The sequence below is a fragment of the Lactuca virosa genome, chromosome 2 (assembly GCF_052849685.1).
Source record: "Lactuca virosa cultivar CGN04683 chromosome 2, Lactuca_virosa_CGN04683_v6, whole genome shotgun sequence".
In the NCBI taxonomy this organism is placed as follows: Eukaryota; Viridiplantae; Streptophyta; class Magnoliopsida; order Asterales; family Asteraceae; genus Lactuca; species Lactuca virosa.
Genome location: NC_136427.1, coordinates 219,529,303 through 219,553,898, shown reverse-complemented (window position 1 = coordinate 219,553,898; position 24,596 = coordinate 219,529,303).

Sequence of the window (24,596 nt, the reverse complement as noted above, 5' to 3'; positions counted from 1 at the left end):
TCTACGAAGGCTCAGAACAAGCACAAGATAAGAAGCTTACAACCACACTCAATGAGTTCAACAACTTTAAAGCTCATACTGGCGAAAGTTTGGAAGACTCATTCAAAAGGTTCAACCTGATAGTCACCAAGTTATCCAATGCGGGCACCATCCGCAGTAACCATTAAACAAATCTTCAGTTTCTCAATGGTTTGGGAAGACATTGGACTACGGCTAAGATGATAGTCCAAGGCGATAGAAAAATTCATTCCTTGTCTCTCTACAAGATCTACGGGGAACTGCAAGCACAAGAATCCACCGTACTCAAAGACTGTGCTGACTTTGGAGGACCACTTGCTCTCATAGCACAAATTCCATCATACTCTCCCTCGTATGACACTCCTCCGCAGTCATACGAAGTTAAATCAGAGTATGATGATGAAGAAGAATTTCAGAAGGCTATTGCCCTGGTTAGCCAACAGTTCAATCGACTACCACCTCTTTCCTTTCGCAAAAATCAGCAGTTCAACAAACCTCCATTCAACCGTAACTTCAATCCACAGAATAACCATTCTCGTTACCCCAAAAGTTCTCATCCACCACCGCAATCTCAAAGTACTCAACCAAAGGAGGCACCGTAGTCTACTCAAACCACTGACTCCGGTACTCCCTCAGAAGACAAGACTGATGTTGTGATTTGTCACAAATGCAACAAAGAGAATCACTTTGCAAGAGATTGTAAGGCCAATGTAGTAAAAGACAGAGCATTCTACCTTAGAATGGCTCAAGAGTTGGAAGATAAGGAAAAGGCAAGGGCATACGTAGCCCATGTCAAAAGAGACCACCAAGTCTGGTTATCTAGAGATGAAGAAGAAACCATCAGCAGTATCAAAGGAAAGGGCAAAATTTGCATGCTGGCAACTGCGGATGATGATGGGTCTTCAAAGTTGGAAAAGAATTACTGCTAAATGGCTAACGATGGAACTCTAAGCATCGTCGAACAGGTAAAACTCATGATCCAAACTCTAAACTATAGCATGCATGACTGTCAACCTTTCATAGATAATCTTAATGACACATGTGTTGCCGTCCTTACAGACTATAACAAAGCCTTAGATGAGAAGAACATTGCGTCCCAAGAGATGTTCCATGTGAGAGGACGACTGGATAACAAAAGACTCAAAATGGCTATGTTAGAAAAGGACTTAGAGTTAGAAAAAGATGCAAGAATGTTGAGTGAAACACAATTAGAGATAGCTTTGAACCAGAGAGATTTAGCTCAGAGTGAAATTGTTCGCTTAAATCTTTTAATCGAAAAATTGTTCAATGAAAGTGAAGCTATTGAAAATTTGGTAAATAATGGAACCGTGGACAATACATACAATTGGGGTTGGTCAAATGGATATCCTACCGCAATGGATTCCTCACCCCGGTTCAACAAAGACACACTGTATGTCCCTCCAGACCGATAATTTCATTTCCCAGTCAATGACAAGATCTTTCCCGAAGACATCAAAACACACTTCGGTAGACTTCATAATCTAAGCAATAATTGTGTCATTGAGGAAATTGTGCCTGAGGTTTCGGGTCACACAAGTGATCAAATTCCTATCTGTGGCACCATTTACCCAAATTCTCAAACCTCATCCGTAGTTGATGAAGAAATTGTTATTGAGGGTCCTGAAGTCTCGCAAGACTTCCCATCTCTACCCTCAGACCGCAGTGTCTCTCAATGTAGTCACAAACCACAGAAGTCCCACAAAAGTCCCACTGAAGTCCCAACTCATACTTACTCTGCGGTAGTCAAATCATCCCTACCGCAGTCCTCATTAAAAGGATCTGCTACTCTTCACCCAATTCATCATGAATTACCCATAGAGAACTTTGAAGTGGGTCAATGCTCTCAAACCCCTGAATCTTCAAGTTCGGATGACTCAAGCCCTCAATTTCAAAAAAATTCAAAGACTTCCAGGAAACCGCATCTGAATACTAATGACTGCGGTTCTCCAAAAACTTTAGCAAAATAGGCTTTCAAAGAAGAATTTCGATCCCGAGGTACAAACAGACAAAACTTTTCGAAAAACAAAAGGCATATCAGATTTCCAAAATCTACGAGTCCAGAAAAATTTGTTTTCTCACATTACTTTTCAAAAAACTCTCCAATCAAGAAAACATGCAAAAAGGAATGTACAGTTTCAACAGTCATTCCTAATTCATCTGACACAACCCAAAAGAGTGTAAAGTGTTTTCGAAACAATGTTTTTCAAGTCTATTCCTCAGACGATCCAAAATGGAAGGGTATCTTATCCACTCCAACACTTTTAAAATAACATCAGAACTTTAACAAGTGGAAGGGTATTTTACCAAATCCAACAAAAAGGTCCAAAAGATCTACATGTGCTCACTTTTTTTCGAAACAAACTTTCTCAAAATCCAACAGCACCAATGTCAGATCTTACCAACCTCGGACCGATCACAAGCCTACTCCATCGTTTAGACCGCTGACCAAACCAGGTGTCAGAACAAAAGACAAAATCTCAACCTGTCAATGTCAATGTAGTTGTCAAAATGGTTCATCCAATGTCAAATCTAATTGGATTCAGAAACCTCGTAATTTTTCAAAAAAAACACAACACTCCAAAATTTCACAAACACCCAGGACTAGGACTAAAAGTTGACACGAAACCAGTCCCTGCAACCTCGGTCCATGCATCATTCAGAAACTCATCTGTTGTCACAGGCTCCAAACTAGTTTGGATGCCTAAACTAACCGTGTAATTCTCAGGCTTTGTGCAAGGAGGAACAAGAAAAAGAATGGTTAATTGACAGTGCCTGCTCCTTGCACATGATCGGAAGGTTAGAATACCTTTGGGATTTCAGGCCAATTTGCAACGGTGGAAATGTCACATTCGGCAACAATGCGAATGGGGTCATCCGAGGTTATGGTGTTCTTACTACGGGAAACTTCTCTATTCAAAAGGTTGCTTATGTAGAAAGCCTTAAACACAATCTCATCAGTGTTGGCCAACTATGTAAGGCAGGCCATCGAGTTGAATTTGATGATCAATTTTGCTATGTAATGACTGTTGGGTTATGAGCATTCTAACACTCCTAAGTGTACATGCAACCCTAAATACCTTGGATCTATGTTTTCTCTATTATACATACAATTATGAACATCCAAGGTATTATCCTAATCTAGCATACAAAATAATAAATATAACAAGATAGAATACATACCTCTTTGATGTAGAATGTCTTCATGAAGCTTGAGTGCCTAGTGCCCCAAGTGTGCACCTCAAATGGTTCACACAACACCAAATACACTTGGAATAACTTGAGAGAAACTTGAACACTCCTTGAAATCGTCTAGCCCTCACACTCACACATTAGTGCCCGATTTCGTGAGCCATGGGATTCTTTTATATGGTGGCTATTAGGGTTACACCATGTAACTCATAACTTTACCCATTCCTTATGCTCCATGGATTTTAACCTCCATGGAGTATCCATGGGTCACCCCATGGACTTAGTCCAACATAAGGAATCTTGGATCACAAGCCCACATATATAAGAATGAATGATTTACACAATCAACCCATATATTTAATTAGTCTCCTTTTGATCACTTAATTAATTCCAAATTAATTCTTGATCAATACTAATTAAATAACCTTTTAATATATATTAGAACTTATAATATATTAACCAACCTTAAGTGTTATTTCTCTCATTATAGTCTATCCAAATGCATGATGCCATGCAACCCAAATGGACCATGTCGGGTCGGGTCAAGTCTTACCAATTATAGTTATGGACTTAGACATTAATCCAACAGTCTCCCACTTGGATAAGTCTAAAACTATTATTGCGTATGACTTCAGGAACCGATCAGCAATCGTAGCTCTCAAAAGCTTCTGTCGAACTCTGACCTTGTCGATGAACTCTGACCTTTGTCAATGACTTGTCCATTAGATAAGGGATCATATATTCCTCAATTCTATATATCATATGGACTGAGACATGGATTATCAATCATTCTCTCTGTCCATTTGTTGTTTCCCGATTTCCGATTCATGATGACTGACTGATTGAACAAATCAAATCAGTCCTGGCTTGGCCAAGCACTCACATGTATCATCTTTAAATCATCGAGGGGCCCATAGATATCGCTTTTATCCCGAAGGTAAAAGGAATGGATAAACTTCGACTCATATGGCTTGTTCTACTACTTGTTGAATCATACACAAAGGCACGTTTTATAACATCGAGTTACCAATGCGTTTTCGTGCAATCAATGTATAACCAACTCATAGTAACAACTCGTATCTCTAGGTTTGAAGAATATAAGATATTATCGTCTCATGATCACTCGTGATAAAATCCATGAAGTGATTCAAATGAGCACGGGTTGAATCCAATACTCAGAACTTATGAGCACTCATGAGTGTTGTAGCACCACTTTGTCCACCAACTTGGACCTCTACAAACCAACCCATGACAGTCTTGATTCATATCTACTTCCAACATATGACCGACTGTGGATGGTTTGAATAACTTAATCATTCAGGAAGAGCGACTTAGTTATTCTGGAAGTCAAAACATGCAAAGTGAAACACAAGAATAAATGAATCAAATATGGTATCAAACCCTATGAATATAAATAAACACTTTTATTTATCACCATACTGATTACTCATTATTTATTGTTTCGGTTTTATCAACTTTATACTTGAATTTAAAACAATAGTTGTCCCATGCTCCAAGCATGTACACTATGTTTTCTAAACACTAGTCATGCCATACACCAAGTATGCATACTATGTTTGTCTATGATATTTACTTTGTAAAATAGATCAATTGAACATCACTCCAATGATCCTCTTTTCACAGTCCCAAATCCTTACTGCAAATGCAAGAATTCCAAATTCATGCCATTTACTGAAATCTGTTAGATTCTAAACTTATATGCATTGATCCTCTTAATGATTATGCACAAAGTCAGAAAGACTTGACAACAATCATTACAGAGCATTCCAAAGGAGATTAGCTCCTTGGAAACATCCTTCTTTCATTAAGTTTCCTAATCTTACACAGATTGAATAATTTCTAACTTTGAAACATTTCCATATTCCATTTTGACTATCACTTCTGAACAAGAGTTGCCTCCTTACAGATTATGTCAATATGGTCCTTCCAGAATTAACATTATACTTCCAACTGTCCTTGAGCAACCAATCTTTGGTAAACCTTAGATTGTCCTCGACAATTGCTTAATCATTTTAGTCATATCCAATTCTAGACCTTTTCCCTTCATAATGCTCCAGGCATTTGGAAAATTTTAGAAGGGATGAATATAGCACATGTAATCGATCCTATATCTGAAGCATATGTGACACGATTCATGATGTCTCACATAAAGACTAAACCAGTCTTTTGCTATAATATTTCCATTTCAATTTGCCAAGTTCTCAAAATTCAGATTATGAAAAGGGATGCCGTAATCATAATCGAATTTTAGAACGCAAATAATGGACCCATATATAGAATTTCCTTATGTTGAGCCATTCCAACATGAAATTCATATATATATCCTTGATTAAATACGATTAAAATCTCAATCTAAGCTTTTAGAATTGAAATGAAGTATAATTTCCTCTCCCTTAATTATAGCAAAACAACTTTTTCAACCCCTGCAACCTCACGAATTGAAACTTTTGTTTTCTATAATTAACATTGCTAACTTGCAACCTTTGTCATAATTATCATGCTCCCACTAACATGATGATTATTAGCATAACACTTATGCTCCCACTAGCTTTGACATGTACTCAGAAATCAGCTGACTTTCTTACCAAAGTTCAGATTTCTAATACTAGATTGTTTTGATAAAACTTTATCAAAATCATACACCTCTCTTAGATAGCTCACATGTGTGTCTAAACAATTTTAGAACTATGAAAAGGGATGCCGTAATCATAGTCTCAATTGTTTAGACCTTTGCCACTTCTCACAAGTCCATGTTAGTGTGCCGGTAAACCACACACGCTCCACTAACGACTTTGAGAATGCAAATATCACAATTGCTATCTAGCTAAAATCTACTTAGTGAAAGTGTTTCCTCACCATCATTTTCATGAATCGAAGAGAAACCTTATGACACTTAGATTTAATAGTGTATGTGTTCTTATCCATGTAAATTAGTCAAAACCATAATCACAAGACAAGGTTAGTGACAAATCCAAACTCATATTGATTAAACTTGTGCAATCTTAAATTCTTGCCATTTGGCAGCTCAGGTGCCTGCCATTGCTTCCAAGTAGTTGTGCAACCAATTGAGAACTCTCAGAACTCCTATGCAAAGCCAACTTGAATAGGCACAAAAATTTCAACACGATAGGTTATAAACCTCAAGTCGTGTGCTAGTGAAGGACTTTAGGTTTTATTCTTGATTAAGTCTTGAAACTTTCAAGAGCTTTAAGACTCCCACTGTCCTCTTGACATATAAGACTCCCTTGGTCAAATATTCAAGAGATAGTGCGGATTCTTTATCAAGACTAACACTTTACACAATTGGCCTAAGTTGGTCTCTGTTTTATCCAAAACATCACAACTTACCAATTTCAAATGTACAAGAGTAGATAACCTTTTACTCTTACATTTGACTAGTGTTAACAAACCCTCTTTAAGATATGTCACTCAAGTTACAATCTTGGAGTATGACTCTAAGAATTGTTTTGGAACGAAGTATGACTCATCTTTTTGATTTAACCATTTCAACAATTCATGACTCCTCTTCTTAGTCATAAGAATGCACTAAGATGACTTTAGAGGACCAATTGTGATATGGTATCTTAATCATTAAGATGATCATAAACATGATACTAAAGTACTCTCCCATCTTTTCAGATTTGAGAAACTTTTATCTTTCTGCCATACTTTGATTCTTCTTATTCGTTCTGTCTCACATTGAAACTTCTCCAATGCTACAGACTTATACTTAAACTTATAAGTATAACCATATTTACTGAACTTAAGTAAATCATGACGAATAGTCTTCTTGATCTTTTGTGGTGGACTTGACCAGTGCACAAGAATGTGTACTCGATCCCTTAGTCCTTTCCTTATTCACATAAGGAATTAGTCTTAATTTTCCAAGCTGAAAGTTCTCATTCATCATACTATACAACTTGCATGATTCCAAGTTTCGGTCCAATTGAACCTTGGGTGATGAGAATCTTTCCTTATTTGGTAATATTAGACACTACCACAACCGAAAGAATCAAATCCATTTTTCCAATATTGCTATCAATGAAATCTTATAAGCAACAACTTTTCACAAATGCCATTGTAAGGATACTTAAAATAAATAAAATCAAAACCTTTTTCTTTTATTTTAAAACTTTGCGGAAAAACTTATCCTTACAATCCATATGAAAACATTGTTGTTATCTATTCCTAAGCAATATAAATATCATAACTCTTAAGTAATAGCCCAAAATTCTGATCACCGAACCATGCGATTGAAATCCATCTTCGCGATCAGAATCAGCATGTACTTAATAGAGTTAGACAATGGACTTTACCTGAAGTAGAGCCAAACTTATTGACTTTAACATCCTTAGGTAAATTTGGCAGCTTCGTAACCAATGCCCCTTCCTTTGGCAATAGTTACCTATGGACCCTTGATAATGGGACTATCTCAGACTTCGCCTCTCTCTTTACCATTGGGTCAACCGAGTTGACTATGGCCGATCCCTTTCCATTGGGAAGAGAGAGCTTTACTGGATATCCAATGTCATCATTGTCAATGTCCATAGCGTTTTAGGAAGTTGATCTTAGCAAATAGATAAGATCATTAAGGGTCTTGTCTTAGTCTGTTTCATAGAATTCCCAAAAGAACTCACTATGTGACTTAGAAAGTAGTTGAGCCACCAACTTTCTTAAGACTTTGACACCCAACTCTCCCGGCTTGTCAATATGTGACTACATCTCCAAGATGTGATCACACCTAGACCTTGCCTTGCCAATAGGGCTTGAGTGACCTTAAACTTTTTAGGAACTTGTGGGTTAGGGAGAATAATTGGAGGAGGTGAAAGAAGTATGATATCCATGGGACATCATCTTCATTTAGGAAAGCTTGTTTCAAGAGATTTGGGAAGATCATAAATGTCTAGACCAGACATCTTTTTGGGAGATATTCAAGATAGTTGATTTAAAGTCCTTAATATGACACCCAATATGAAATATTAAGGCTTGGACCCAACAAACTATTTTATAACTTAGAAGAGGGATGCCGTAATCCAAGCTATAAAATATTTGAAGGTAGGTGAATGACGATTCACCAATTTCCACCATGAAAAAACGAAATAATTTATTAGGTTTTAATTGGATTTGAAAGTCCTAGATCTTTGAGATTCATTGAACTGTTCAAAGGCATGTTTCAATCTCGAGTGTGCCCTTCAGGTTTTGTGACTGGGATGCCGAGGATCACAAAACAAGGTATGAATAACCATGCAAATATACTTGGTACCCTTAATATTTACCCCTTAATCAGTGTGCCGGTTAACCACACACGCTCCACCGATACTATGATAAATATTAAGTTACCCTTTGCCTACCTTGTTAAGTCCAGGTTAGTGTGCCGGTTAACCACACACGCTCCACTAACGACTTAAGCAAAGTGCAAAGTGTAATTTCATGGGTTAGCACCAAATTCACATTTTCCTAAGTACCTAAGATTGGGTATTAATAAGAGTTTAGTTACTTAGTATTTATCATTAATACTTTTAATGAAAGGAGAATTATAGTCCTTGTCCTACCCGTTCGGCTAACGACCCTCCACCAGTCAAGGAAGCGGTGGGTGAGAGTGGATACCCATTAAACTGCCATTTTATAGGCAGTAACCTTATACCCCCCTTATAGACCGGCTTCGTGAATGAGGCCTACTAACGGTAAGACTGACTTTACTCTTATACATATATATATAAATATTATTAACTTATAATATTATAAAGTATAAGGGTTGAATTTTAACTTTTAAAATTCTAAGGGCTAACTTGGAATTAAAGTATTCATAAGTGAAAACTTTTCAAATTCCAAAACTTGAGGGCAAGTTTTGAAACTATTCAAAACTAATTAATTCCATAACTTATGAGTTTAAAGTAGTTTTAATTAAAAAAAACTCTTCAAGTTCCATAACTTGAGGACAAGTTATGGAAGACTTTAAACTAATTAATAAAAAAAATAACTTTTTTTTATTGTAACTTATGGAACTAATTAAGGTTACACTTTTTTTTTAAATTTAATGAAGAGACTCTTGAACCTCCATAACTTGAGGACAAGTTATGGAGTCATAAAACCATTTAATTAGAACTAGACTCTTCATTTTGTAACCTTTGCCAACTTTTATGAGTTTTATGATTCTTAAATGTGACTTTTCATATAACTTGAGGACAAGTTACAAAAAAACACTTTGGAATCAACTCTTAGATTAAAATGGATTGAAAACAACTATTTCACACAACTTTTCTATTAATCTAAGAACCTCATAAGAACAAGATAATTCAAATCATCAATCTTCAAGAAATTAGCATGAACATACAAACTAATACAAATCTTGAAATTATGATAATTATCTTAGAAATTGGATTAGCATGAACGTTACCACATCAAAAACAAGTTTACAAAAACATCTTAGGGTAATGTTCCTAGTCCAATTCCAGCCAAAACAATCGAATATATGCATCCAACTCGATTTTTCAGCTACTTTTGCAAGTATAACAAGAAAACAAACCAGGCTCTGATACCACTGTTGGGTTATGAGCATTCTAACACTCCTAAGTGTACATGCAACCCTAAATACCTTGGATCTATGTTTTCTCTATTATACATACAATTATGAACATCCAAGGTATTATCCTAATCTAGCATACAAAATAATAAATATAACAAGATAGAATACATACCTCTTTGATGTAGAATGTCTTCATGAAGCTTGAGTGCCTAGTGCCCCAAGTGTGACACCTCAAATGGTTCACACAACACCAAATACACTTGGAATAACTTGAGAGAAACTTGAACACTCCTTGAAATCGTCTAGCCCTCACACTCACACATTAGTGCCCGATTTCTTGAGTCATGAGATTCTTTTATATGGTGGCTATTAGGGTTACACCATGTAACTCATAACTTTACCCATTCCTTATGCTCCATGGATGTTAACCTCCATGGAGTATCCATGGGTCATCCCATGGACTTAGTCCAACATAAGGAATCTTGGATCACAAGCCCACATATATAAGAATGAATGATTTACACAATCAACCCATATATTTAATTAGTCTCCTTTTGATCACTTAATTAATTCCAAATTAATTCTTGATCAATACTAATTAAATAACCTTATTAATATATATTAGAACTTATAATATATTAACCAACCTTAAGTGTTATTTCTCTCATTATAGTCTATCCAAATGCATGATGCGATGCAACCCAAATGGACCATGCCGGGTCGGGTCAAGTCTTACCAATTATAGTTATGGACTTAGACATTAATCCAACAATGACAAGTGATAGGAACACGTGTCTGATCAAATCACGATCCGATGGTACTATGTATCCTATGGATGTCTCTCTGATCATAGGCAAACCGCAGTTATGTTTCCTATCCAAAGTCGTATTCGAAGTCAGCTGGCTATGGCACCGCAAGCTAGCTCATCTCAACTTCAGGTACATCAACAATTTGGTCACCGGAGAACTAGTCAGAGGACTCCCTATTCTCAAGTTCAGCAATGATACTCTCTGTTCTGCATGTGAATATGGAAAGCAATCCAAAGGAAGTCACCCCATGGTGATTGACTCTTCAATTTCTGAACCACTGGAGCTCTTGCACATTGATCTCTGCGGTCCATCCACTGTAGCCAGTCTCCATCACAAAAAATACATACTGGTTATAGTAGATGACTTCACACGCTTCACATGGGTTTTCTTCCTCAGACTCAAGTCAGAAACACCGCAGATTCTCATCAACTTCATCAAGGAAATAGAACTTCAGATCAAGTTACCAGTACGACGTATCCGAAGTGATAATGGAACCGAGTTTACTAATCATCTCCTAAACAGTTTCTTGGTTTTCAAGGGTATCACTCACAACTTCTCCGCTCCTTACACACCACAACAAAATGGGGTAGTAGAGAGAAGGAACCGCACTCTAGTAGAAGCAGTCAGATCCATGCTCAACTTCGCACACCTTCCTCTCTACTTCTGGGCCGAAGCAGTGGCCACCGCATGCTTTGTACAGAACCGAAGCATTATGTGCACACGTCTCAACAAAACACCGTATTAGGGCCTTAACAACCGCAAGCCAAATATCCGCTCTTTCATATCTTTGGGTGTAGATGTTTTGTGATCAACAACAGAGATCATCTTAACAAGTTTGCACCGAAGTCTGATGAAGGCATCTTCCTTGGCTATTCCACTAACAAAGTTGCTTACCGGGTTCTCATTAGATGTACAAGGCTAATCATTGAAAGCTTCGATGTGAAATTTGATGACTATCACATCCGCAACACCCCTCCATCCACTGAAACCACAGCAATCCTGGAAAATGATATTCCTACCTCTTCGGGTCCATTAAATCTAGTTGAAGTAAACTATGACGATCTCTTTGACCCTGTTGAAACAGCGAAACTATCCGAAGTTCTTGTGTCTCCGGAAGCTCAACAGCAGCATGCAGATGTATCTGGGCCATCACTCCGAAGTAGCATCTCTAAATACTTCCACCTCGCCGGTTGAGGGGGAAAGCTCTACTCCGGATCAAGCAACAACCATCGAGGTTCCAGTACTTGATGTAGCTCAAGTTCCTATCCGCAGAGAATCATTACCATCAAATGTCTCTTCGGACTCGGATGATGAAAACATAGAGAACATTGACACAAGAACAGACTCAAGGATTATCACCCTCCCATCCGCAGTCCAGGGGGAACCTTCTCAGGTTCCAGGGGAACTCCCATTAGCAATCCAGGGGGAACCTCTTCCAACTGCTCCAGAAAATTCCATGCTCGCTCCAACAATCCAAGATGATTCCGCAGGATGTTCTCAAGTCCAGGGGGAACTGCCATCTCCAACCGCAGAGTCTTCTGATATAGAAGACATCCCCTCTACCGCAGCTGCTGATTATCTGCAACCTCGTCTACATGTATGGACAAAGGACCACCCACCAGGTCAAATCATTGGCAACCCATCTGCAGGTATCCAGACTCGATCTTCCAAGGACTTATCTGATCATTGTCACTACGCAGCATTCATGTCCTCGGTCGAGCCCCGAACGATCAAAGAAGCATTGCTAGAACCAGACTGGATATTCGCAATGCTAGAAGAGCTAGAAGAATTCAAAAGAAACAAAGTGTGGCAGCTCGTCCCGAAGCCGCATGGTCACACCATTGTTGGTACTAGATGGGTGTTCAAAAATAAGTTGGATGAATCTGGTGCGGTAGTCAGAAACAAGGCAAGGTTAGTTGCAAAGGGGTATAGTCAACTTGAAGGTATTGACTATGATGAAACGTATGCTCCGGTGGCACGAATGGAAGCCATCCGAATCTTCTTAGCATACGCAGCCCACAAAAACATCAAGGTACACCAAATGGATGTAAAGAGTGCCTTTCTCAATGGGGAATTAAAAGAAGAGGTTTATCTTCAGCAACCTCCAGGCTTTGAAAGTATTGAATTCCCAGACCACTGCTACAAACTTGAAAAAGCAGTCTACGGTCTGAAGCAAGCCCCAAGAGCGTGGTACGAGACTCTCTCTGAATTTCTTGTCTCGTCCGGATACAAAAGAGGAGTGATTAATCCCACTTTATTTAGAAAAAGCAAATGGTGATCACCTTATGCTTGTACAAATATATGTGGATGATATCATCTTCGGATCAACTGATCAAGGAATGGTGAATGAATTTGCTAAGCTCATGACTAACAAGTTCCAAATGAGCATGAATAGAGAGATTAACTTATTTCTAGGACTTCAAGTGAAACAAGTTCCGCAAGGGATATTCATTCATCAGGAGAAACACACCACTGAACTGTTAAAGAAATATTTTATGGACAACTGCTCTTCGGCTAAGGTCCCCATGGCCTTCGGATATAAGATATCTGCTGATCCCTCTGGCGAATCAGTGGATCACAAGACTTATAGAGGTATCATTGGTTCATTAATGTACCTCACCGCAAGCCGACCGGACATTGTCTTTGCAACAGGTGTATGCGCAAGGTATCAGGCTGACCCAAAAGTGTCACACATGACCGCAGCCAAACAAATCCTACGATACCTGAAGGGAAGCAAGTCTCTTGGATTATGGTACCCCGTAGGCAATGACTTCAGTCTTCAAGCATTCACAGACGCAGATCATGCCGGCTGCAGACTAGATCGAAAAAGCACCTCAGGTGGATGTCAATTTCTGGGTGGAAGACTCGTCAGCTGGTCATCAAGGAAACAAAGTTGTGTATCTCTGTCTACCGCAGAAGCTGAATATGTGGCCGCAGCCAGCTGTTGTTCTCAAGTCCTATGGATGAAGACACAACTATTGGACTACGGATACAGAATGTTGTGGATACCAATTTACTGTGACTCTGAAAGTGCTATAGCTATTTCACACAATCCAATTCAGCACTCCAAGACAAAGCATATTGATCTACAGTATCACTTCATCAAAGACCACATCCTGAAAGGTAACATTGAACTCATCTTTGTCCATACTCATGAAGAGATTGCCGATGTGTTCACAAAGGCACTTGACTCTACAAAACTCAATAGTTTCTTACAAATGTTAGGAATGATGAATCAGGACCCACAATTCTTTCTGAATTGATAGGTACCGCAGACCATCCCTGGTCTCTGTTGCGGTCCTAACTGAAGTTACTTATGATAGATGGTTTTGGTATATCCTGTGTACCGCAGTCTATGTACCGCAACCATATATCATATTTATCCTTCACTGGTCCTTATTGTTGGTTGTTACTAACCTCTTGTACAAGTGCTCTCCTCAGTTCTTCTACTGCAGACATCCATCCGTCCATCCGCAATGACAAAGGATCCATCCGCAATGAAGTCTCAATCCGCAACCATCTTGATAGTTTCTCAACTGTTTTATTAACCTTTGAATCATGGTGTGCTATTTAATGATCCTTCATTAAATAAGAAAAACATTAAATAAAAAAAACATTCCTTGAGAAACTGTCCCATCTCCTTTTTGAATAAACCTTGTGTCAGTCCTATTTTAGGAATGATGACAAAAAGAATGTTTTTCCATAAATAAATCCTCTTAATCCGTCTTTTCCTATTACTCTAAAACGTCTAATCCGCTCCAACTTCCCTTTACCCAACGGATTAATCTCACCCTCACCACACGTTCTCCTGACGTGGGTCTTAAATCTGACATTTCATTAAATGCAAACCTCTTTTTGGTAAATCTCAAAATACATATTTAATCCTTTTTCTTAATCTGTGGCTGAGATTAACTTTCTTAATTCGAAATAAAAACCCAAACGTTTTCCCAAATTCACTCAGGGTAAAATCGTTTCCCGCTCCCATAAGCCACTATAAAACCCCTTTCTTCTTCCCAAAGAAAAGTTTACGCTCTCTGAACTTCAACCTTCATCTTGCACTCTGTTTTTCCTTCTCTTACAAAGCTTCGTCAAATCCCTACAATGGTGAAATCAGGTGTATCCAAGAAACACTCCAAATCATCTGGATCAGTGAACCCTACTGGTTCAGACTCTGCCTTAAGACATCCTACGCCTATAATTTCCTCAAGCAATTTCAGAGTTGTGTTCGAAGATCATTCATCTTACAATGCTCCGATCAAGCTAATGATCAAGTTATTGACCAATCACCCTCTGTTTGGCCCCTTCGATTCGTTCACAGACGTTGTTCCTCTTTCAACCCTATTCAAGTGTGCCTTTTCAGCGTATCGACCACTCGAGAATCCACAAGAAGTGCATCTTAACCTTGTTAACGATTCTTTGGTCATTCTGTCTAAAGAAAAGTTTCTCACTGCCATTAACCTTCTTGTTCATCCCTCAATCAAGATTTTTACTCCATCCACGACGGACATCATTTCTGCGCTTTACCAGATGGGATATCAAAAGAAAATCAAAGGCATTGGGGAATTCAAGAAAAACCAACTGCCTACGGTTTGGCAATTCGTTTGCCATTTTGTAATCTGCAGTCTATCCGGCAGAACCGGAGGCACGGATAACAAGGGACTCAAACTCCTAGAGTTAGTATGGAGTATCTTCACTGGCCATGACGTCAACTACGGTCAGATACTATGGGACGATTTCTTGCAATACATTCCAAAGGAAAGCCCAAGAGAGAACCCTACCGAACTCACGTTTGCAAGGTTCTGGTCTCTATGCATCTCAGACCTCCATGCAGATGTAGGAATTAGCATGGGCAACGACATCAACCTCTTTATCACCAAGGATCTCAAAAGGTACAATCCCTCATCTGATCAGTCTGTTTTTGGACCCATTAGAAGACTACCAACCCACATTCTCTCCACTATTGGTCTTGAGACTGCTGATGTCTCAGATCATATTGAGGCTACGAAAGGTATTACCCCATACCTTCCTACCCCGCCTCTTCAAACCCCATCCATAATCATTGCCCCTGGAAGTACCGCAGTCCCTTCTTCCACTACTCTCTCCAATCTTTCTCAAAGAAGAAAGAAATTAGTCTCAGTCCATCAAGGGCCCCGCAACGTCTCCAAGAAACAAAGAACCCCAAAGAAAGATGCGCCCAAACCAACCGCACCCTCAAAGAAACGTAAAATCACCCAAACCGCACCCTCAAATGATAGTGATTCTGATGAGGATGCACAACCCATAGCTATTCTCAAGAAGAAGAAAACCAATCCCACTGACCAAATGCGTGACCGGACTGATACCTCAGCCTCTCAAAAGGTTCCGGTAGTCCTTGGGGTGGCCGCAGACCCATTCAACACCACCATCGAATTCCACTCAGACTCAGAAAGTGAGTATGTTTCACCGCATCGTGGAGACTCACCGCCAGTTCACTCCCAAGAGGATGACACTGGTTCTCGCCCTAAGGTCTCCAGGGCTTCCCGACTGCATTTCTTTTCTCCTGAGGAGTTGAACTCCATCCTCTTGAATGTAACCCAAACACTTCAAACACCTTCCCAACCGCAGGGCACTTCTTCCGCCCTTGCCAGAACTGAGCCGAGGCCAGACTTGACCACGGGTCAAGGAGACCGAGGAAGCTCAGGAAATTCTACTCTACTTACATCTGTTACAGGTGTTTTAGGCACGGTGAGCACAAATGTGCAAGGATCCGTGAACCCGAAGGACACTTCGGTGTGATACCAAGGATTTGATGGAGAAGAATCAAATGACTCATGGTTACACTACACTCCGGTGTCTGAGGCCGACATCAAGAAATATGCCGCTTTCCGTAGGGCATTCCAAGCAAGGAAGGAACAGAAAATCAAACAACTGCAACAAAAGGAACAGGAAATTCAATCTGTGGCAAAGTATTGGGCAGACGCAATCAATAATGCCAATACCGTAGCCACCATCCTGAAAGTTCAAGATTGGATGACTGAAATGGCTGAGACGATCCGCAAGGCTCAGTCCACTCATGACGGTGCAGGTGCCTCCAAAGTCCCTCCAACTCCAACTGTTCAAGAATCACAAGAAGAAGGAACCGCAATCGAAGTCAGCTCAGCTCCCACATTCGGCTTCGATGACTTCGATATGAATGAGGTAAATCAACCCTCTCCCTATGATGATGAATTAATGATGTTTGATGAAGAAGAAGAATCTAGTGGCTCTCACCATTCAACCTCTAAGCCCAAAGAGAAGAAGAAGAAGAAGAAGAAGAAGAAGAATGCGGTGACCAGAAAGGAATTTTTAAGCCTGCAAGCAAAGGTCGATCAGATTCTCGCTGCGGTCAAGCCAACACAACCGCAACCAAAAAACATACCCGGACCGCAGTCCTTGATCGAAAGGATAGAAAGATTGGAAACTCGTGAGAGATTGGCTGCTGAGCGCATCTCCCTCAAGGTTGAAATGAGAATCCGGTCCCTAGACACCAGTCGCCAAGCTGATCACATGCAATTCTTGGCTGCTGCGGAACGCCTCATCTCTGAGGTGATCGCAATCAAAAAGGACTTACAAGCAGCCATTACGGACCAGTCTACTCAATCCCAAAAGCTGATAGCTGAGACTCACACTGCATATGAGTCCACTATCTCAGTCCTTCAAGCTACAATCAACAGACTGCAACGATCTTTATCATCCAACTTCCATGGTCCTGAAATTCTTCAACTCACTAAGGAAATTCACAGGCTACTCTTCAACACCACCATCCCCAACAATCAACAACTGGCGGATGCTCTTAAAGCCCAGTTCCAGGAAGTTTATACCAAGGTCGATGGTCTCAGACAATGGCTTGAGGATGCTCCGGCGTTGCATTCCTCAAGAGGGGGAAGTGAGAAAGAAGACCATCACTCCAATCATTCTAACAACATCTCACACCATCAAAGTCCCCCCCATCATTACTGAAAGAGTTCCTTCACCGCAACCTTCACCGCAACCATCTCATCAGACTCCACTGCAAAAGGAGATCACTCATGAGCGACCAGAGACTCCCCCTCACTTTAAGAATCTGGTGGATCACATGTCCTCTCCAAGCTCAAATGACTCCCCTGTCACCACACAGAAGAAAAAAGATTGGAAAGCAGCTAAACTTGCTGAGCTCATATGGATAGAATGCGGTTTCGACACTGTAATGGATGAATCCTTGATAAAATCTTGGATCAACCCCCACCGCAGACTGCTGGATGACGACTACAAACCATATCTCACCTATGCTGAACCCCCCTCTGATGGCTACTGGGATGTTCCAATCTCCCCAAATGTTAAGTACTTCACAATATTTGAGCAGTTTGACCGTATCCTTCCAGACCACAAAAGACTGCCAATGGAATTCGAGAGACTTAACCGATTCTATGCAAAGCATGCCTCTCCCATTGAGAAGATCTGGTCTAACGATAGACCATCAGCAATAAAGAAATTTAAGCCCCAAAAATTCATGAAAGCTGACTTCATTCAATACACACTCACAAGAAGGAATCAGGACTATGTCCGCACCCAAGCTGACTTCCCATGTATGAACCCAGAAGAAGTTTTTCTTATAGCAAAGGTGTTCCAAAACAAGTGTGAAAAGCATCCGAAGATGAAGATAGCACTTGAAAGGGCAAGCATGTTTCTGAAGGAAACTGTCTGTGACTTTGCAAAAATCGATGCAGACATCTACCCCACAATTGCTAAAAAGTTCGATCTACCACCACTTGATCCTACACCAATGCCTACCAAAGGTTATCAAGCAAGATCCTTAGGTGCAACTAACTTCCCTGAACTCGGAGTCATTTTTAAAAGGAAGGCCGATAAAATCAAATACTTCATTCCTATGACTGCCATAAATCGCCTCACAAGGAAGCAACTTGAAATCTGTCGAACCGCGGTTGAAAGATCAAAGCACACAACTGCCGAAGTCAAGTTCGAGATTTTGAGAAGGATCACCTGGTTAGAAAACATCAAGAAATTTTGGTGGATACTGATCAAGTTTCTAAAACTTGACAACTGAAGAGAAGTTAAAGAGGTCACTTAGGGGAAAATTGTTGAATCATGAAAAGTGACCCTCTTGAACTTCAGCTACCACAGTCCACAAGGATCCGCAGTCAAGGTGTCATCAGCATCCTCATCCGAAGTCATCTGGCCAACCGCAGTCTTCTTACTTTACTTAGTTTATCTATCTTTCTGTAATACTCTCTATTGTCCAGTATGCCTTGCATGGATACTCTTAGAGACGTAATCTAGTGTAACTCTTGAGACTCTATAAATAGAGCTCATTCTCACTGATTCAAAACAACTCTGAAGCTATCTTTTCTATCTCTCTATCTGATTACGCATCTCTCCTTACTCTCAAACTTTACTAGAATATAACTGATTACAATCTCTCTTCGGAGCAAGTCTCTTGTGACTTAATCACTTAGTTTGATCTCACTTATTAACTTGGCTTGAATGCATTCCTCGTTATGAATCAACTTATGTGTATACTTGATATAACAATTATTGTCATTTCCATTTCTTTACTTTTCCGCAACTAACTCTCTAACTATCTAACTCTAACTTATTAATATTATTGTTGAGCTTTTAGATCCTTCGAGATTAACTATTCCGCAATATACTTGTTCTAACGTTTGTTCAAGTGTCTCTCAAAGTTTTTCTCTCAACATAATCACATATGTGTGTGTGTTAAATAATAAATCACTAAGTATATTATACATATTAATCACCGAGTTGGCCAATTTTTACAATAGTGCTCAGTTCAGTAAGGGGCGATCAGGGAGTACTCGGGATTCTGTAAATCGTCTCGGTAAGGGGCCGAGTAATGAGTACTCGGATGAGTAATCGGCGAGTTTTACAACACTGGTCTCCATCCTCAATGTATTTAAGAATCATTTCAACTCATTCTTGGTCTTCATTGTTCAATAGATTTTCCATATGCCCCTATTTAATAGAATATGTAAACAAATGTTATAAAAAGGGTAAATAACACAAAAGACACTAAGTTTACACAAAAATTCTAATTTGACACTGTGTTTTTTGTCTCAAATTTGACACGGTGTTTTCAAATTTTTTACAATTCTGACCACTTGATCGGTCAACCCGGTTACCTGCTGATGTGGCATGATGACATGTCGGTGTTGATGACGTGACATGCTGACATGACATGCTGACATGTCAAAATTGAATTTTTTTTCTCACAAAATACATTAAGTTTTCACTTTTTTTCGATTTTGACACTAAGTTTAATTTTTTTTTGAAAGAGATAAAAGTCTCAGGCAAACTTTATTAATAAAGAATAAAAGAATTACAACGAAAAAATAAAAATGACTTATAACCCACAGAAACCAAACCAAAGGCTAAACCCACTCCAACCTATCCAAATCCACATGCTTAGCCATTTCCTACTACTGCCAACATACCAAACTCTAGCCCAAAAAAAGGAACCCTTAGCCCAAACAAACTCCTCAACCATAAGACAAACCACTCTACCACCTATCTCGAGAACAAAGTTCCCAAACACCAAAGTCATAAACCAAACAAAAAACAACTCAATAAGACAATCCCAAAAAAGACTCAATCTACGAGACCATAAAACAGAAGGCATAAACCAAATATAAAAAGACTTCCTCATACGGAACCAAATCCATAACCTCAAAAAACTGGAGTAGCACCACCAAACCAAATTATTTAACCACCAACAAAGCTCCAACAGCCCTATCCAAAACTGCACAAAACCTCTACCAAACATATCACGCATCATGAGAGATAACCATATTTTTTGGACCAATCCCATCACAAACCTGATTAGAACATTCCATTCCCTCACCCTCCAACTTCTTATTACTAACTTCAGAGGGTAACTTCTTCATTTTAGAATCTCCTTTGGAGTTAATAACATAATTAACCCCATGAGAATTAACATAACTCGGACCTGGATCAATATGAATTGAATTTTCCAGCCCACCAGAATCAGACTTAGAAGAATCAACTCGCTGGCTCATGAAATCATCCTCTAACCTGTCCACATTTTCATTAGTAATATCACTTAAAACAGCAAACCGATTCACTGTATTAACAAAATTGTTCTCCTTTTGGCTACCCTTCATACCCTTTCCCTTCTCCACTTTTTCCTCTTTTTTCCCAGAATCCACACTCTCTTTCCCATTATGCCCCTGCTTATCTACAATGAAAGGTTTATTATTAGCAGCAACAAACTCCTGGTTCTTTTGATGATTCCAATGGCTAACACTCCCCCTATTCCAATTTCCACTATGACTTCTATTATTCCAGCATTTATTACCCTTATTACCACTATTATAGCTTCCTCTTTTGTTATTCCAACCATTCCAATTACTACCTTTGGTTCCAGGAACATTAGCCTGAACATCACCTGTACCGTACCCCTTTACAGCAGCAGTCCCTGCATTTCCAGCTTTTTTCGTGACCTTAGTGTACCTCTCACCATCTTTATCAATCACATCCTGAATATCACTCTTGACAGCAGCATTTTTCCCATTTATAACAGCCAAACAGATAGAATCATCATGCCCATATACTTTACAGGAGGAACAACGCGAAGGTCACCACGCATATTCAACAACAAAATTTTGAATAACAGCTTTATCCAAATCAAAATCCCAAGTACCAACATCAATACTATCTTTCCATTTTTTATCAGCCGACATATCAACTAGGATCCTCGCATAAGCACTTCTCCCCTTATGCTTGTTGGATAAGGTGTCTAAGTCCATAACTATTTCTGGTATGTATTTGACCCGACCCAGCATGGTCCATTTGGGTTGCATGGCACCATGCAATTGGATAGACTAAATGAGAGAAATAACACTTGTGGTTTATTAATATATTATAAGTTCTAATATATTAATAATATTATTTAATTAGTTTGATCAAGAATTAATTTAAAATTAATTAAGTGATCAAAAGATAACTAATTAAATATATGGGTTGATTATATAAATTATGCATAACTTGTATAGTGGGCTAAGAGGCTCCATGGATTAATCAAGTTGGGTTAAACCCATTGGATGCTCCATGGATGCTCCATGGGAGTTACAAACCCATGGGTCATGGAAATGAAGAGTCATGACACATTAGGGTTTACATGGTGTAACCCTAGATGTGTCAACACTATATAAAGAACCCATGCTCCATCAAAATCGGCTACACTAAGAAAAGAAGAGGGCTTGGCCGATTTTTGAGTGTTACACTTCTCTCAAAAGTTTACTCCAAAAGCATTTGGTGTTGTGTGAAGCATTTGAGACATAACACTTGGGGTGCTAGGCTCACAAGGTTTCAAGGATCAAAATCAACAACAAGGTATGTAGTTCTATCTTTCATTCAAGTTAAAATTGTTCCCCATGTATGCTAGATAGGATCATAACCTTGGAAATCAACTTTGCATGATAATTAGACAAACATAGATCCAAGGTTATTAGGGTTGCATGTACACTTAGGAAGTGTTAGAATGCTCAAAACCCATCAGTGGTATCAGAGCCTAGGCTTGCTTGTTTGATTTTGTGCAAACTGCTTGAAAAAATCGATTTTCTGCCCACTGCTCGTATGAACTCGCCGAGTCCATGGGGGGACTCGACGAGTCCATGTACAAATGCAAGCTACTCGTCGAGTCTGTTCATGCACTCGACGAGTAGAGGCTGCTGTGTCTAGAATTTCGACTTTTGTTGCTGGAAATGGACTAGAAACATTACCCTAAAATGTTTTGGTGTTTTAAAACTTGTTTTAGATGGTGTAATGTTTATGCTAATCCATTTACAATGACAATTATCAAAACTACAAGTTTTTAAGTGTAATTTATGATTCTTGAAAGTGTTCATATTAATGTTCTTGAGCTTATGAAGATTAGATGATCATAGGAATTCTTTGTAACCTACTTGGTAGTTTAATTCTTGATCATAATGTGTTTTAATGGAGTCCATAACTTGTCCTCAAGTTATGGAAAACCAAAAGTCACACTTTTATTAAAGCCATTAAAAGAACACAAGAGTTTTAAAAATGAAGAGTCTTCAATTTTAATACTCAATTAAATTCATAAGTTATGAGAAACGAAAAGTTTTGAAAGTTTACAAAACTTGCCCTCAAGTTTTGGAACAAGTAAAGTCACATTAAAACTTTAGTTCCAACCCTTATAATTTTAAAAGTTAAAATTCAACCCTTATACTTTATAATATTATAAGTTTAGTAATATATATATATATATATATATATATATATATATATATATATATATATATGTATAAGATCAAGTCGTTTTACCGCAAGTAGGCCTCATTCACGAAGCCGGTCTATAAGGGGGGGTATAAGGTTGTTGCCTATAAAATGTCAGCTTAATGGGTGTCCACTCTCACCCACCGCTTCCTTGACTGGTGGAGGGTCGTTAGCCGAACGGGTAGGACAGTGACTTAAAAATTCTCATTAAAAGTATAATGATTATTATAAAGTAACTAAATGTTTTATAAATTCCCAATCTTAGTTACTTTAGGAAAAATGTGAATTAGGTGCTAATCCATGAAATTACACTTTGCACTTTGTTTAAGTCATTGGTGGAGCGTGTGTGGTTTACCGGCACACTAACTTGGACTTAACAAGGTAGGCAAAGGGTGACTTAAGGTTTCTTCATAGGGTCGGTGGAGCTCGTGTGGTTTACCGGCACATCGATTAAGTGAAAAACATTAAGGGTACCTTTGCATGGTTACTTCACACCTTGTTTTGTGATCCTCGGTATCCCAGTCACAAAAACATGAAGGGCACACTCGAGATTGAAACATGCCATTGAAAAAGTTCAATAAATCTCAAAAGAATCTAGGAATTTCTTAAAAACCAAATAAAACCTAATAATTTATATTTTGTTTTCATGGTGGAAATTGGTGAATCGTCATTCACCTACCTTTCAAATATGTTATAACTTGGATTACGGCATCCCTCTTCTAGGTTATAATATATTGTGATTGGATCCTAGCCTTAATATTACATTTGGGTGTTTTATTAAGGACTTTCTCTATATCTAAACTAAACTTGTTTTCTTCTTTTCAGATGTCTTCCAACAATGCTACTCCTGGCTCAAACCCTACTGGCTCCTTCTCTCTCATGAACCTTTGTGGGAGAGTCATATTTGATGGATCCAACTTTACTGACTGGATCAGAAACATCAGGATGGTCACTCGATACGAGAACAAGGAATATGTTCTCGACAAGGAGCTTAAGGTACCTGAGCCAACTGCTACTCCTGAGGAGTTTGCTGAATATGAGACACATGAAAGAGATGCTACCAAAGTGGCGTGCATCATAATGGACACTATGATAGCAGAGCTCCAAAAGTCCTATGAGGACTACTATCCTTTTGAGATGCACCAGGATTTGATGGACCGCTACCATCAGAGTGCTCGTCAAGAGCGATATGAAATCATCTCCTCTATGATCACAACCTGAATGAAAGATGGTGAACCCATCACAAGCCACATGCAGAAAATGCAAAGGTATGTGGACCGATTGATGAAGTTGAATGTGAACTTCCCTGAGGAGTTAGCAATAGATATTATTTTGCACTCCTTACCTTCGTGTTATGATCAATTCCGCATGACATACCACATGAACAAGGAGGAAGTTACACTTAGCAAACTTCAAGGACTCCTAAAGACCGCAGAATCAGGTCTTAAAGGTAAGTCGGTTGTAACCACTCCTACTACTACTCCAAACTCAGCACCTGTCCTGGCAATCGGGAAAGGTAGAGGGAAGAAGAGGAAGAACCCTTCGAAGGGTACCAAGGGTAAGACTCTTGATGGCTCCTCTTCTAGCGGAACTAAGAAAGGTTTCGTTACACCTTCTTCTGATCCCAAAGAGGCTGAATGCTTCTACTGCCACGAAAAGGCGCACTGGAAGCGTAACTGTCCAAAGTACCAGCAAGATTTGAAGGATGGGAAATTGAAACC